Raw genomic sequence first — 13,073 nt, 5'->3', positions numbered from 1 at the left:
TCTCTATTTCCTTTTAGCAAAACCAATGTGTTCTCTAAGGAAATTGACAAACAATGATCAATGATTAATGATTAACGATTCACCATTAGCCTCTTACAGATGCCCATGGGGTCTTTTTTATACATTCCATCCTCTGTTGGGAACTCCTTCTATTGGACGAGATAAATCTCATTACCAACAATTTTCCATATGCAATTGTCTCACAGGTTCCATTGGGTCATCAATGTAACAACAAATCCTGGCTTCCAATGGGTGATGATGACTTTCTGTGCTCCGCACTTCCTATCGGGTCATCGAGAAGACTTCAAAACCTGACTTCCAATGGCCAATGACAACTTGGCAAGTGAGGTGGTCTCATCGGGTCATCGGTGTAGCATGAAACTACTCTTCTTGATCTTCGATAGCAACACTCATCGAGCGCGCTCCAAACCAATTTTTACTCATCAGGTCATTGGTGTAGCGTGAAACTACTCTCCTTGATGGCTCCACTCCATGCCTATGCTTTCTCATCGGGTCATCAGGGTAACGTGAAACCGCTCCTTCTGATACCCGATGGCTCCACTCCACACCTATGCTTTCTCATCAAGTCATTGGGGTAACATGAAACTACTTCCCCCAATACCCGATAACAATACTCCAAGCACTGACAACTTATCAGGTCATCGGGGTAAGTGTGAACCACTCTTACCAATACCCAATACAACCACTCTAAACTCTAGCAAACTCATCGAGGTAAGACTTGTCGATCAGGGTAGGTCTTGTCGATAAGAAAAATTTCAAAAACTGCAATTAAAACAACCATACCAATGGACTAGAGCCAGTCCTTATGTATTTACATGACCACTGGAAGGTCTCACATGGAAAAATTGGTTAAGGGCATTTCAACCCTTAGGTGCTCTTGCACCACTCACAAAGAATGCATGCATACAAGATCAACTACTTGGCCAACATATGTTGTTCAAGACTTTTTTAGTACCACCTGAGACATAAACACCTGAATCCATGCTATCGGAGTTAATGCAATGATCCTGAACCCCATTGTCTTACATAACCTACAAATACTAGTTAGTATACATACCGGTAGTATACTGCACATACCAATTTCCTACGCCGGTCCATCATCTCCACCAGAGCACCTTCCTCTAACTCCTATCTTCTTGTGTCAATTTGCTTTTGACCCCAATTGCAAATTTTCTCATTCATTGACACATGCAACAATGATCCATCTCTCATCTATAGGTGTGTAGACAAGGCATCAACCACACACACACCTATCTCACCTTTTTCTTCTTCTAACATCAACCCATCTTCTCCTTTGTCCTTAACAAGCATGGTCGTGAATGATCTAATCCATATTTATCTCCCCTTTAGTCTTGCATATCCTTTAAGATTTAGGAGATATCACCTATGCATTGAATGCATAGTGCCAGTCCATGGTCCTACTCTCTTCCTTCTTCCCCCAAACCTGTTTGGTCTCATTCTTCTTCCCATTTTCTATCTTCGGAGTAGGTCTTAATTTTTTTTTTCTGATTGGTCCTTTCTTTTATAGATTATGCCTCATGACCAGAAGCATTACTATAGAAGCAAATAGTGTTCATGCCAATCGCATGATTGGAGGACCTTCTGTTAAATTGGTTTGGCCTTCTTCTTCTAGTCATGTTGTTGTAACTGGCTACTAGAACCAGTGGACCTCTTGATCCTGCAGGGACATTTCTCCTTTGGTTCGTTGTAGGTATATGGCTTCCATATGCTCGATATCCATTTCCATGTTGAGCATAGCTTCTATACCTGTAGCTAGGAAATTAGGAATCATCACAAGCATATAAAAACTAATATAATCCAATCATGAAAACTTAAATGTAATGATCTATCCTAAACACACTCAATAGAGACATAAAGACAAAACATTCAAAACTAAAGATTATGCAAACCAAATGCAGATCTGAATGCTTCCTTCATGCGGCTCCATTGTTCTTCTTTCTTCTCCAAATAACTTTGTTGTGGATCTCACCTACTAGTGCATGATTATGATATGAAAGCAAGTAGACAAGATGATTGCTCAAGAGTACTCGAAGTGTGATTTGACAAAGTGATTAGAAATTCAATAATCTGATTAGGGATTAGATTGAAGAAATTCATCCAATTTATAGATAAATTGGAGAACAGACAAGATTAGCATGAAATTGATATTAGAGGCAATTGTTTTCAAAATGGGAAAATTGAGTTGAAGAAAGAAGGTTATGACATCTTCTATGTCATGAATTATGACATATTGCCAATGCAAAGGTTAGAGGACTAAAAGCTTATGACATCTTGCTATGCCAAAAGTATGACGCATGAGAAATTCATGCTTCCACCGAAGCACAAAAATAGGGAGAACTAGAGAGAAATTAATTAGGTGGAAATTGAATTTGACAAATTAGAAAATAGGTGGAAATTAGGAATTAGGAAAATTAGAAATGAGGTGGAAATTAGGAATTAGGAAAAATAGGTAAATTAATTAATAATTTCTCATTCATTAATTAATTTACAAAAATAGGAGGAATTAATTAGCCAATTAAATAAACATTTAATTGTGACAAGAAGACTTAGGATAAATAAATAATTTATTAATCCTAGAGAGAGAAAATGACAAACAAGGTTAAATGACTAAATCATGAAACCCTAGAAGATGAATTAGCAATGCAAGGATGACAATTAGGTCATGATGAAAGATTGATTTGATGTCGATTCGATCATGATTTTGAATTGATAAATGATTTGATTGATAAATGCACCAATTTACGAGGAATAATGACAAATTGATCCAAATTGACACGATTGAGAAGGACGACGATCGATGACAAATTGATCACAAAATGACAAGTTTGACAAGAGAAAAAAACCCTAATTAGGATTGATGATGTCCAAAATGATGACAAATTAGCATGCACATTGATGTGACAGGATAAGATTGACCAAAATCATGACTGAAGATTGTTGTCGACAAGACTAAATTCGAGAGCGAGATAAATGAAAAATGTAGAAGGACTCGATGCTTGCAAATGATAAAGACCAAGTGCGTGACATAGAAGAAATGTTAATGCTATGCAAAAACCTAAAATAAGGCAATGCGTGAATGTTAAAGTATGACTCCGCAAGCATTGACCATTTTTAGGTGTCTACATTTTGCCCCTCTTTGAGACAATGCAATTTTAAGCATTGTTTCAAAGAACAATAATGAAAATGCCCCAAACAATGACAATGACATATGCATGCCCCCTCGAGAAATTGGCCGGAAACATGCAGAAAAGAGGCCAATTGATCGATAAGAATGATAGAAAATGATAGGATCAAACGGACTGCCAAGACTGACTGAATAAATGTTAGTAAGCAGAAATTAGATAGAGGACAGGTAGAGATGAAGAAAAACTTGCTTTCATTAATGCACTTTGTAGGTGAGAAACTTTATTTTAATGTAGCAAAATGGATGCATAGCATCATGGCATTGAAGGCTAGAGCTTAAATGCAACCCTTTTTGCAAAAGACAGACACATCACAGACAAACAACAATCACAACAAAAAAAGAAAAGGACCATGAACCATCCCGGTCACTCTAAATCACTCAGTGACATCATCGAGCAACATAGGAACATGACCGAAGCCAAAGATAAATCAGTAAAAAGATAAGATGCACAAATTCCAACAAATCAAACAAACATCTTGATCTTCATTGTCAAAAGTTGAAAGTGCTGATAGGACGATCATGTTATCTGGTTTCAGGGAATGCGGTACCCTGTCTAAGACAAGACATAGTCTGGTTTCGAGTATACCACACCCTGTATAAGACCCATGATAGTAGAGACAAGGACAAATGATTTTGAGGTTGATTGATATGACAATTTTGATCAGTTTGAATGTCTGATTTGATGGAAAAAGTCATCTGTGAATACGCGATTGCAGTAAAGTGCAGTGTTGGATTACGTGTCATTGGATGGATGCTCAGTGATTTGTCTTATGCACAAAGGGATGATTTATTGACAAAATGCTTGTTTTTTGGATTTTAATGTTTTGAAATGTTTTTTTGTGTTCATTTTTTTTCAGGACTATATTTGATTTTTTTTTGGTTTTTTTTTTCAGGATGTTATTTGACTTTTTAGGGATTTTTTTTTTTTAGGACATTTTTCAATTTTTTTTGGATTATTTCAAGACATTTTTCAATTTTTTTGAACTATTTCAGGACATTTTTCAATTTTTTATGATTTTGCCCCCAGTGTCTAGCAAGGAAAGGAATATGACATGTGAATAAATAGGCTTGCTAAAATGTTGGTGGATAGAGTATGGAGACAATGCAGATGCAATTTTCAAGGGCTATTGCATGATGGGACAAGAGACTGGATATGACAATGTAAAGCAGGAACATGGCAAGAGGGACATGTCAAGAGGTTTCGGAAACCATGTTTAAATTTTGCATCCTTATGTCAGATCAAGATCAAGGGAAAAAAAGAGTGTATGGAAAGTGATAAGATATGGATAGGATAAGCAAGACCAAGAATGGATAAGGGACATGGACTGAAGGTCGGGATAGGATACGGGATAATGGCAGAAAGTTGCAATAAGCTAGGGAATATGGATGAAAGGTTGTAATAAGCAAATGGATAAATGACCAAAAGCTATGATGGACTAAGAACTGCCAACAAGATTGCATGATGCTCATGAAGATCCTCAGCCTTGTCAAGATCAAAGGTGGAAAGGGAAACTGGACATGAGGGACAATAGGATAATTGAGGGTAATGACAGGGGTTCGATAGGATAATGGAAGGGCAATAGGATATGAAGGAGGAAACCTGCCCCCAAGTGTGGTGTGCAAGAAGTTCATAAAGTACGCATGACACCTGTTTGCCAGGTTTTCATCACGGTACTTGCCCAAGGTGCCTGTTTGCCAGGTTTTCACCAGTGGACGAATTATTTTTGCTTTACTTTTTTCTTTCTTTTGTCTTTTTTTTTCTCACTTTTTTTTTTTGTATTTTGACTTTTTCAATAGAAGATGGACACATGATAGGGGATGGAAGAAGGACTCAAGTGTCTTTTTGTTTAGATAGTAGCCTTGAAAAAAAATGGACCATGACCTTTAAAAGTATGCTCAAAGACATTGGTAGGATAAGGACATGGAAAATGAGATGAAACTAAGGCAAGGATTTATGCAAAGGATTGGACCAAAGGGATCGAAGGATGGAAAATATGCATTGGATAATGGATAGGGTATTGGAAGAATTGTGCTTGAGTGGATGGAAATGTTGGCAAGATCGACATTGGCACACACCTTGAGGGGTGATGGACTAATGGAGGAAAGACGTATTTTGGATATTGAAATTTGGATGAAGGAAAGGCTATGGATTTTGGGACATAAGGGCCCAAAATGGATGAAAAAGGTGATGGAGGAATAGATTTGAGAGGTTTGGATGGAGGAATAGCAATTTTGGATGCCAAGTTTGATGTTTCTTTAGGCTTTTGTTTTTTGATTTTTCATTCTTTTGTGGTTCCTTGGAGTGCATTGCTTGCACAAGGGATTTAGGAACCCATATATATTTTGACTTTGCTTTATTTTTCTCAGTGGGCCTTTGTGGCCTTTTGGATTTTTCTTTTCCTTTATAGATCATATTGTTCTTTGTTTTGACATGTCGATTATATTGGACATGTTGATCCCTGAATACATGTGGATTTCTAGACTTATGACTTTTATACTTGGCATCCAAATTGCTTGGAGGGGGAAAGGAATGTATGGATGGATATGAATGAAATGGAGTTCTTTTGGATGGATGAAAGGCTCTCAAAGATGTGTGCCTTTTCTAACCTTGCATAGGAGATGGAGGGATATAGGGACCTAGAATGGATGGAAGTGATGATGGGGAAGGTGGACATTTGGATTTTGACTTTGAAGGGATACCAACGCCTTGAGTGTGAGCTCTGTAGCCATGACCATTAGTATATTCTTCAATATGGAGGGGTTCTTGCTTGTGAAGGTCTACTCCTTTGCCTTTATGAATATCTTGACTTGTAGGATACTCTTTTCTTTGGGAAGAAGACGTGAGTCCATTATGAGGTGGATATGATATGAGAGAAATAATGAGATCTTGAAGTGGATTGGATTTCACCAAAGTGGAAGAACCCATTATGCATGTCGAGGGTTTATGAACATCTTGCACGGACACATTAGAATCATGAGGGGGATTAGGATCATGAGGGGGACTAGGATTGTGTAGTGGACATGGTTCAATGACAGGCTCTTCAAGAGATGGAATGGGAGAAATAATGGGATCATCAAAAGAAATGCGATCTTGGAGTGTATATGGAGCATTAGGACAAGGAGATGGAGGAACAAAAGGATCTTGTGGAGGATCTGAAGGAATAATAGGATCTTGTGTTGGAAATGAATTTGGAAGGATACTTTGATCTTGACAAGGAGGAAGATCATTGGATTCCTCTTTAAAGGTGCTTTTCTCTTGACTTTTAATGGGATCATCATAAAGGATGGAAAGGATATCTTGATCTTTCTCAGGAAGTGGAATGTCAATGGGATTTGAAAGGACATTGTGTTCATGAAATGGAAGGGGATCATTTGGGATTGGATGGACTGGGATATCTTGATCTTGCTCAAGGAATGGAGTGTCAATAGGACTTTGGATAGGATGGACAAGAATAGGGGAATCATCGTGAGTGTCTGGGAACATGGGGTCCTGGTCAACAATTGGATGGGATGATAAGGTTTCAAGATCTTGATCTTGATCTGTTTTAAGACACATTTCTTCATGCTCTAAATTATCCTCGACATGAGGTTGGGCTTTGGATATGCATGGAGGATTCTGATAAGGAATCAATGTTTTGGCATGAAGGAAATGCACTTTGAACATTTGTGATGGATTCTGGCAAGGAATCAATGCTTGAACATGAGGAAGAGGGACTTCGAATGGGGTCCTCTAAAATAGGTAATGGCAATAAAGTGCATGGTTGCATTGGGTCTTGTATTTTTGAAACATGACAAGGATGTGCATCATGAATTGGATTCTCTTGGCAATCAATTATGGATAGCCCTTGGATAATTGCATCCTTGGGTGTATTGTTTGATGATGACAATATGGAAGGTTCTTGTGAAACTTCTAAAGGTTTAGGGATAGATGCCACTGGAGAGTCAATTTTTTTGTGGGGGGATGAGGCATTGCTAGACATAAGTGTATTATCTTGATCTTCCTCAAAGAACTCACTTGGTAATTTCCTTAAGATCATTGCAATAAAGCCACCTTTCTTTCAAGGTTTTGACATAGTTTTATCTAGAATTTGAACTTGTTTTTGGTTTGATGTCATGTTTTGATATTGGACTTGGTGTTGATCGAATTGGTTTGACATGTTCAAAATTTGGCTTGGTTCATGTTGCAACCTTTGTTTTTGAATGTTTGGTTGTGGTTGTTGACATTGACATTCCACCATTGGTTGAACTATTTGATGACATCGTATAGTTGGTTGGACATATTGTTGAAATTGAACCATTGGTTGCATTGGTTGTATATGTTGGACCATTGGTTGTATTGGTTGAAAATGTGATTGATAGTAAACACCTTCTTGTTCTTGTTGTGGAGGCACATAATGTTGAAATTGATGTTGTCTCCTTTCTTGAAATTGTTTCATCATCTCTATTTATGAGAGGAGAGCTGGTATGTTTGATTGTTCAAGAAGAGATCTAACATCAATTGGCTCAATCTTTGGATTTCGACCTGGAAGTTTTCAAAACATTTTGGACATTTGTGATCTATTATTCTCAATGTTTTTCACTCTTTGTTCCAAAATCTCCTCTTCTTGAGCTAGTTTTTCCTCTAGTTTTTGTATTTGGAGACTTGTTTCATCATAAAAAGTTTGATCAATGTTGCTTTGTTGTTGGGTTCGATAGAATTGTGATTGCATTGTCGGTTGATATGTCAAACTTTTGTTGCATCATTGGTGCTTGGAACCTTGTTTCAATAGACATGTCACTATGCAAATGCAATATATTTTTTTTTTTCAAAGACAATATATATGATATGCAACTAAATGCAAACTAAATGAATGAGAATGCAATCTATGGCAAGAATGCAACCTATGTTTTTGGTTGTTTCTCAAGATTTTGACAAACTTTTTGGAATGCAAATCTAAAAAGAGACCCTTAGGAAATTGAAATGATGTCTAGACCTCAAAGGAAAAAAGGACCAAGTGACAAAAGGACAAATGACAAAGTCTCCCCTATATGCTTGGATACTAAGCTAGGTTTGACCAAATGACAATAATGACATAAAAAGAAAAGGTTTGATAAGGTCTAGACTTCTTAACAATGACTTAGGGTTTATCAAAGATTTGGATTACTCAAGTATGACAAAACCTAGTTTTTGAAACTATATGCAAAGGGACAATTAATATGAAAGTGACCCTAATATAATATGATAATGACCTAAGCTTGATGAAGAGACCTAGGGTATGAAATGTATGACAATGGTATGACCTTAATGCAAGAAGACATATGAAAATGGATGACCCTTATTGATATGCAAAGGAGTATGACTTAGGTGAAACCTAACCTTGGTACTTGACAATGAATTTGCAAAATGCAACCTAGGATGAACCTAAATGTAAGCGACATGAATGTTGAGACAAGTTTTTGAACAATATTTGATAACCATGTTTGAAGGTGTTTTGAAGTTTGTTGGATGAAATGCTCTTATGTTTAACCTTGCTTTGAATCAATTTGTCTTGCTTTTGAAATGAGATGCAATTCAACTTTTGACAAGTAAAGAAGACAAGATATTTTAACATAGACTCAAGACAATCATGCTCATTCCCACATTTCTTATGGTAGGCAAGGACATTAGGTACTTGAGAGGTAGACTTGTTATGAGATTCAAGGAGAATACATAGATGCTTGACCCCACGGGCTCCCCTCCACGGCACTCACTTCTCAGGGCAGCCAAGCATCAGTCCCCATGGAAATCTCCCCATGGCGAACTTAGTATCTCTTCCAAGTATCCAAACTTGTCCTTCTCAAGCAACTAGAAAGGTTTTTGGCCTCTAAAAACAAGGTGTTTAGTAAGGATTTCTGTGTTAAGTGTTACTCCTTGATGTCATGCAAGCGTGATTGAGACATTAAGCCCACCAAGATACCAAACAAATTTAGTCACGCAAGCACAATTTAGACCATGAGGCCCTACTTAGATGTTGATATGAGAAAGAGTTCAAGGGTCATCACTTCCCAAGTAACTGCTATTCCAACGTAACCCTTCCTTCAAAGCTTTTGCGCATCAGGTATTTGTTTATAGTGAGTTAGAATGCCAAGGTATTCTAGCCATACTCACTTTGGGTCATTCCATTCTCATGATTATCACTTGCTTGCAAAAGCAAATGGTTGGGAAGGCAGGCCCTCTAAAGGTGACACACAATCAAAGACATGAGTATGGTATTGAAGATCTGGATTTCTAATCACCCTAAGAAGGATGAGAGCATACTCCCCTACTCCAATGTCAAACTCAACAATCAAATCAAGCATAGATTCATTCCATCCTATTTAGAAATCATACTAGGTGCCTATAACATTAATGGCAAACACCAAGTTTAGTTGTTTCTCCAAGGCAACCTGCAAAACCCAAGTTAGAAGTTTGAGGTATTTATTCTTTGACTATCAATTCTGCATAAGACATGTTAGTAGTTTCATTTGTTGTCTTTTCCATGTGTATGCCAAGATGCTGCATAGATAATTAGTAGCAAAAACCAAAAAACAGAAAATAGAATGCAAAAACAAACAATTTTCAAGTAAAACACTGCATTTTTACCTCTGTTCTGGACTTTACACAGGCGTAGAACTCATGACACAGGCGCAGAACCCATGACACAGGTGCAGAATGTCCTTAACACAAGTGTAGAATGCTCAACACAGGCGTAGAAGTCCCCAGAAAACCCTGCACTGCCCTGTTTTTGGGTTTTTGGCCTTCAAATCAACTCAAAAGGCACTCAAGACCTGATTAGAGGGTTAGTTCCTGTCGGGTTCACCAATTAATGTAGCATAGAAAATTAGGAATCATCATAAGCATATAAAAACTAATATAATCCAATCACGAAAACTTAAATGTAATGATCTATCCTAAACACACTCAATAGAGACATAAAGACAAAACATTCAAAACTAAAGATTATGCAAACCAAATGCAGATCTAAATGCTTCCTTCATGCGGCTCCATTGTTCTTCTTTCTTCTCCAAATAACTTTGTTGTGGATCTCACCTACTAGTGCATGATTATGATATGAAAGCAAGTAGACAAGATGATTGCTCAAGAGTACTCGAAGTGTGATTTGACAAAGTGATTAGAAATTCAATAATCTGATTAGGGATTAGATTGAAGAAATTCATCCAATTTATAGATAAATTGGAGAACAGACAAGATTAGCATGAAATTGATATTAGAGGCAATTGATTTCAAAATGGGAAAATTGAGTTGAAGAAAGAAGGTTATGACACCTTCTATGTCATGAATTATGACATATTGCCAATGCAAAGGTTAGAGGACTAAAAGCTTATGACATCTTGCTATGCCAAAAGTATGACGCATGAGAAATTCATGCTTCCACTGAAGCACAAAAATAGGGAGAACTAGAGAGAAATTAATTAGGTGGAAATTGAATTTGACAAATTAGAAAATAGGTGGAAATTAGGAATTAGGAAAATTAGAAATGAGGGGGAAATTAGGAATTAGGAAAAATAGGTAAATTAATTAATAATTTCTCATTCATTAATTAATTTACAAAAATAGGAGGAATTAATTAGCCAATTAAATAAACATTTAATTGTGACAAGAAGACTTAGGATAAATAAATAATTTATTAATCCTAGAGAGAGAAAATGACAAACAAGGTTAAATGACTAAATCATGAAACCCTAGAAGATGAATTAGCAATGCAAGGATGACAATTAGGTCGTGATGAAAGATTGATTTGATGTCGAATCGATCATGATTTTGAATTGATAAATGATTTTATTGATAAATGCACCAATTTATGAGGAATAATGACAAATTGATCCAAATTGACACGATTGAGAAGGATGACGATCGATGACAAATTGATCGCAAAATGACAAGTTTGACAAGAGAACAAAACCCTAATTAGGATTGACGATGTCCAAAATGATGACTAATTAGCACGCACATTGATGCGACAGGATAAGATTGACCAAAATCATGACTGAAGATTGTTGTCGACAAGACTAAATTCGAGAGCGAGATAAATGAAGAATGTAGAAGAAGGACTCGATGCTTGCAAATGATAAAGACCAAGTGCGTGACATAGAAGAAATGTTAATGCTACGCAAAAACCTAAAATAAGGCAATGCATAAATGTTAAAGTATGACTCCGCAAGCGTTGACCATTTTTAGGTGTCTACAATACCAGTTGTCATATGATTCCAATCCCATCTTTTTGCAATCAGGGCTTCTATGGCCAAAACCATTATATCTCTGGTAGATAAAAATATTATTTCTAGGAAGAGCATACAATCTATTCTTAGACTTCATTTTGCATTCATCTGCCCTGTGGCCATATTATTTGCATGCAAAACAATAACCAAAGAAAGGGGGCACATAACTTACAAATTTGTTTTGCCATGCTTGTGGAGATCTTACCAGTTTAGTGTCTCCCTATCTGCTTCTCCATGGATGGATCCTGGGAATTTTACTTTCTGCATTTCTTCCATCCGATCCCTTCTTTTCCCATACTTGTTTTGTCTTGTGGGAGATAGCATTTCCTTTTCTTCTCCTGATAGGAGGTCTTCTATGTTGTCTTCTTTTGTTCTTTCTTTTGGTGAAGCTACCCTCTCCCATCTTCCCTTTTCCTTTGGGATCCACATTGTTCCTCCTTCTTGCAGCACTGGTCTTCATTCTTAGTTTCATGTCTTCACCGGTTGTGGTTAGATCAACCTTCTTCCTAGGAGTATTCTGGACTGTGAAGATATGTCCCTTGTTATCTCCATTAGAGGAGACAAACAAAATATCATTATGGGGGAGATTCTTGCTGGTGGAGCATTCACTAGCATCACTTCCTAATATTCTAGTGTCCTTGGAGTTCTTTTTCTTCTTCAACATTTTGTCCAAGGCATCACTGTTGCTATCAAACCAGATCCTCACTTTGAGCTCATCTTGACACTTCTCAAGGTCATTTTGGAGATTCTCCACTTCTCCTATTAGCTTCTGACAGTCTTTTTCTTTGGCCTCAATCTCTGATGCTAAATCTTTACACCTGCATACCTTGGTGTCCAAATTCTCTCTTCATCTTGTTGGCATATGGACACTCCAATGAGACATTGTGTGTGATTGAAGGTTTTGTCATTGATGGCAACCTTGCAATCCTATGGCACCGGCAAGAAATTCTATCGGCAAAGCATTATTCAAGCAAGACAGTGCATCGACATCAACAAGACCACTCTACACCGACACTGGCACCAACACAAAAGAAAAAGATGTATACCGACACAGAGGCCGACATGATTTTTGATATGTAATATTTTTTTTATTATTGTAAGCTGAATTGGTAAATTGTAAAATGACTCTTGTATATAAAGGAGATCATTGTAGACATTTGTAGGTGAAGAAAGGTAGCATAAAGAAAATTATGAGATAGACCTAATGTACGAATTATAGGTCAAGGGTATATGTAAAAAATAGAGCAAGAACCGGTACTGAATCTGGCATTGAAGATGCTATTATAAAGCAGTACAGAATATTGGATTAGCATAATCCTCATTGTAAGTCAGTGTGACTTTTCACTGAGCAGTGTGCTCTAGGCAGTTGGCCTTCCTACATGTGCAGGCCCCTATTGTAAGTAATATTCTCTTATTGGCCAGTAAGTAAATATTGTGGGTCACAAATCCCATTGATGTTTTTCCCATGCTAAGTTTCCTTGTTAAAAATATTGTGTTATGGTGTTCTTTTCATGTGGATGTTTTTGATTCTGTTTATTACATTAATTCTTGCATATCGGTACACTATTACTTTATGTTCTGCATGTTTTTTCTTAAGAAAATTACATTA

This window comes from Cryptomeria japonica, chromosome 10 (assembly GCF_030272615.1).
Source record: "Cryptomeria japonica chromosome 10, Sugi_1.0, whole genome shotgun sequence".
In the NCBI taxonomy this organism is placed as follows: domain Eukaryota; kingdom Viridiplantae; phylum Streptophyta; class Pinopsida; order Cupressales; family Cupressaceae; genus Cryptomeria; species Cryptomeria japonica.
This window is presented reverse-complemented; position numbering follows the sequence as displayed.